The sequence below is a fragment of the Pogoniulus pusillus genome, chromosome W (assembly GCF_015220805.1).
Source record: "Pogoniulus pusillus isolate bPogPus1 chromosome W, bPogPus1.pri, whole genome shotgun sequence".
Classification (NCBI taxonomy): Eukaryota; Metazoa; Chordata; class Aves; order Piciformes; family Lybiidae; genus Pogoniulus; species Pogoniulus pusillus.
Window position 1 is genome coordinate 5,549,378 of NC_087308.1, and position 5,041 is coordinate 5,554,418.

The window sequence follows — 5,041 nt, forward strand, 5'->3', positions numbered from 1 at the left end:
CAGTAAGTTTCCAGCTCAAAACAATTCCAAGGCTCTGCTGCTTCCAGCGAGAGAAAAAAAAATCTGTAAAGAGAGATAACGGAGGGAAGGAGGAGGCGGGGGACGGGGATGGGGCTCCACGGGCCTCTCCGCAGCCGGGGGGGGAGGAGGGGGGCCAGCCCCAGTGCCGCTAGTATTCTCCGCTCTCCATCTTGCCCAGCCCCCAGCTGTTTCAGCCCATCCACCGTGTTGTTGTTTCCTGCCTTCCCTTATATTTGCTATCCTCATTACCTTAAGATACAATCTACGCTGAAAACTTCGAACCACTGATTTTCTCAGGCTCTTCAAGACAGACATACAGCGAGAGAATCAAGGCAAAGAGCCGACAGTCCGTGTTCTCGGCTGCGGAGCACGGTCCGCCGAGCACGGGGCGGGCAGGTGGGGGCGGGGAATGGGCTCCGCTGAGCTCCGCAGTTGGGGGGGGAGGGCACTGCCGGCGGCGAGACTACGAAAGCGACGGGGGGGTGGGGGGTGTTCGAGCTCCCTGGCGCGGGCGCCTCTGCCGTTGCTTTTTTCTCTCTGCTTTTCGTGCCTCTGTCCCTTCAGTAACGTGCTGTTACCGGCTAAAAACCGAAATTCTCTGTCCTGCATCGCATGCTGTCATTGGCGGGGGCGTGGGGGCGCGGTGGGGGGGCTGCGTTTCGGTAGTTAAACAGACCCGACCGGTCGCAGAAGAAGGCGCCGCAGCAGCTGGCAGATTCGCCGCAACAGTAGATTCAACTCACGGCTGCAGACGAGCCGCCTTGGCAGTCCCAAAAAACTTTTTCAAACTGAGAAGCTTTCGCAGCTTGCCGCCGCCGAGTGCTATCGACAGTCGCCATTACGGAGTGGTGGTGAGTGGCTACCGGCAGCCGCCATTACAGGGTGTCGGTGAGGGGCGGTTCCCGGTGATACGCGGCAGCCATCGCCCTGCCGGTGGGATTTTTCGTCCGCTAAAGCAATGATTTAAGTCTCGCCAGGCGGATTTGAGCGATTTTATCGGGTCTACAGTCAGAAGCAACTCAGTCCCCAGCGCGTCTCTCCCACATCTCTCCCAGCGCTCCGGCTAGACCGATATAAAGTCCGCTAGCCTCTGTTAAAATTGAGCCACCAAAAACTTAGAGATAAGTTTAAGGAGTTTTATTTTGGCAAGCAAGGAGCAGCGCTGGGCGCAGGGGAATTTATTTCCACAGCTGCGCACTGTACACATGCAGCTGCAGGGTTTTTATTTCCCGCTCACATACATATTCACAAAGCAGTGTAATACATATTTTATCATTTCCCGAAAACGATTGCAGTTTTTTCCTGGAACTGTTGCGCATGCGTGCTAATCCTCCTGGGGTTCTCTCTGGTGGTCGTGAGGCTGAAGTAACGAGTCTTCCTCAGGTGTCTTTGTGAATCAGCTATTTGTGTCTTCACAGTTGCCTGCTTTACGGTCTTCTTATCTACCATTTCATGGTGTTTTCTGTTATCGTTCATCCCTAGCCTTGCTCAGCTAGCTCTGGCACACCCCTGTTTTGTTCATGTCCCCTATTCACAGGGGGCTATCTCTTCACAGCGCTTTCTGTTATCTCTCGTAGGTTCCAACGTCTCCAGCTTAGTTAGCTCAGACACTCCCTGCTCTGCCATTCACATAGTGACATATTTTCATTTTCTTATATTCTGCTTTGCCATTCTTTTATTGACACGGGTACCATTTTTCACACCTCCAATGTGCTCAGCCCACAGAGCTTAAACAAGTCTGACGGAACGTCACTCCCGGAGAGTAAAACACGTCAGCGGGGACAGTGCCATGGCCGTTGCCACACGGCGTTACCTGTTTAACTCGGAGTACCCACCCACGGCATGGATGTCCAGTATTCGCTCCCTTCTTTCAGCTATGCCCTCCATTCCGGTGGCACCGGTGACGATGGTTTTTTCGATACGAAAAACATCCTCAGGATGATCGGCCCCTTTTTGCCAACCCTCCGGCCTCTTGAATGCGGTCCTTCCCGCTGCCGGCCTGCCTCGGTCTGACCCGAATACCTGATTCAGTGTTCAGGCGCCAATTGTTGGCGTTTAGCCGGTGGAGCACCTGGGTAAAATGACTCTTTGTTCACCAATATGGTTAGATGGTCATAATCCACTTTATTTCCGTGATGCAGTGACTTATATGCACTCTAGAAAGAGGCATGCTCAAATTAAGATTGGTTACAGGTGATGATTGCAAGGTTACATGTAATGCGTGCATAGGTTAATATAACATTCTAAGGGTCAGCCCTCCAGACCACCTACTCCAGCCCCCTTGGCTATCTAACTCTGCCCACTGCAGCTGTGTGTGGGGTGCGCACTTATTTACAGTTTGATTTCCTGGGCTAGCAGCGTCCCGAGGACGTTTCTCAGAACTGTTGCTCATGTTTATCATTTCTGTGTCCTCTGCTAACAAGAATTCTCCAACATAGGAAAACCTGTCAAAGGGGTGGTATCTGCAGAGGGTCCTGGTCACACATACTGGGTAATGCCTGAAACAGGTACTATTGAGTGTGTTCCCCAGAGAAACCTCACTTTGGCTGAAAAGGTCTAAATCTCGAAGTTGGTTCCATGCAATCCATGTTATCTTGTATTATAGTTGTATATATTTGTATCATAGTTGTATATTAATTGTATTATAGTTTATAAGTGGTTATAAGTTGTTTTTCTAGTTATGCCCTCACTACATGGCATCCAACAGAATCCACACCAGCAGCGATCCGGAGGAGTTCTACATCATCACCATGAGGCGTCCACCAGAACCCTGCACCTGATTCTTCACTGATGCCCTGCAGTGAAAGACTGTTCCTGATTTCCCTCCAGCTGATGTCTACAGCCACCTCACCTACACCTGTTTCCCTGATGCCCTACAGCAAAAGACTGTTCCTGATGTTTCCTTCCAGAGGGAAAAGACTTTTTCCTGAGTTCCCACAAGAACTGTTCCTGTTTCACTGACTCTTCTTCCACGTTCCTGTCCTGCCCACACCTCACCTCACCAACCTGCATGGGACCAGAGAAACACATCACCTTGGGATACAGCCGGGGACCACGAAGGACTTAAGAACTCCTAATCCATGGACACATTTTCCTATCTTTGGAAAAGAAGAATGTTTGTAGGAAGGTGGAAATAGTCTAACCAAGGGGTGGAATGTATAGGGTTAACACTCCAGGGGGAATAAACCCTGAACCTGACTCTAGGTGATGGTTAGCCCAATTCACAGTATCACAGTATCATCAGGGTTGGAAGAGACCTCACAGATCATCAAGTCCAACCCTTTACCACAGAGCTCAAGGCTAGACCATGGCACCAAGTGCCACGTCCAACCTTGCCTTGAACAGCCCCAGAGACGGCGACTCCACCACCTCCCTGGGCAGCCCATTCCAGTGTCCAATGACTCTCTCAGTGAAGAACTTTCTCCTCACCTTGAGCCTAAATTTCCCCTGGCGCAGCCTGAGGCTGTGTCCTCTCATTCTGGCACTGGCCACCTGAGAGAAGAGAGCAACCTCCTCCTGGCCACAACCACCCTTCAGGTAGTTGTAGACAGCAATAAGGTCACCCCTGAGCCTCCTCTTCTCCAGGCTAAACAATCCCATCTCCCTCAGCCTCTCCTCATAGGGCTTGTGCTCGAGGCCTCTCATCAGCCTCGTCGCCCTTCTCTGGACACGCTCAAGCATCTCGATGTCCCTCCTAAACTGGGGGGCCCAGAACTGGACACAGTACTCAAGGTGTGGTCTAACCAGTGCAGAGTACAGGGGCAGAATGACCTCCCTGCTCCTGCTGACCACGCCATTCTTGATGCAGGCCAGGATGCCACTGGCTCTCTTGGCCACCTGGGCACACTGCTGGCTCATGTTCAGGCGGGTATCAATCAGCACCCCCAGATCCCTCTCTGTCTGGCTGCTCTCCAGCCACTCCGACCCCAGCCTGTATCTCTGCATGGGGTTGTTGTGGCCAAAGTGCAGCACCCTGCACTTGGAGCTATTGAATGCCATCCCATTGGACTCTGCCCATCTGTCCAGGTGGTCAAGGTCCCGCTGCAGAGCCCTTCTGCCCTCCAACCCCATCACATCTTCCCCCAGCTTAGTGTCATCTGCAAACTTGCTGATGACTGACTCCATGCCCTCATCCAGATCATCTATGAAGATGTTAAAGAGGATGGGGCCCAGCACTGATCCCTGAGGGACACCACTAGTGACTGGCCGCCAGCTGGATGTGGCACCATTCACCACCACTCTCTGGGTCTGGCCCTCCAGCCAGTTCCTAACCCAGCATAGAGTGTTGCCATCCAAGCCGCGGGCTGACAGCTTAGCCAGCAGTTTGCTGTGGGGGACAGTGTCAAAGGCCTTGCTGAAGTCCAGATAGACCACATCCACAGGCCTCCCCACATCCACCAAGCGGGTCACCTGATCATAGAAGGAGATCAGGTTAGAAAGGCAGGATCTGCCCTTCCTAAACCCTTGCTGGCTGGACCTGAGCCCTTTGCCATCCCTCAGGTGCACTCTTATCACCCCCAAGATAACCTGTTCCATCAGTTTCCTTGGCACTGAGGTCAGGCTGACAGGTCTGTAGTTCCCAGGTTCCTCCATCCGACCCTTCTTGTGGATGGGGACCACGTTGGCCATTTTCCAGTCTCCTGGGTCCTCTCCGGTGAGCCAGGACTGCTGGAAAATTATGGAGAGCGGCTTGGCCAGCTCATCTGCCAGCTCTCTCAGCACCCTGGGATGGATCCCATCTGGTCCCATGGACTTGTGGGTGTCCAGATGGCTCAGCAGGTCCTGAACTAATTCTTCATGAATTTCCAGGGGAACACACCGCTCCCCGACCCCATCCCCCAGTTCAAGAAGCCACTTGCCTCCTCCTCCCTCCTTACTGTTGAAAACTGAGGCGAAGAAGGCATTCAGGACCTCAGCCTTTTCTTCATCATCAGTTATAGTGTTCCCCTCCTCGTCCAGTAAGGAGTGGAGGCTCTTCTTGCCCTTCTTTTTAGCACTGATAAATTTATAAAAGTGCTTT

At 52.5% G+C, this 5,041-nt stretch overlaps 1 long non-coding RNA gene across 1 annotated transcript; it reads left to right on the forward strand.

Moving 5' to 3' along the window:
- Positions 1 to 504: 504 nt before the first annotated feature.
- On the forward strand, positions 505 to 3,220 carry LOC135192864 (uncharacterized). Its single transcript, XR_010309056.1, has 2 exons — positions 505 to 872; positions 1,740 to 3,220. It is a non-coding gene; the product is annotated as an uncharacterized LOC135192864 (long non-coding RNA).
- Positions 3,221 to 5,041: the final 1,821 nt, after the last annotated feature.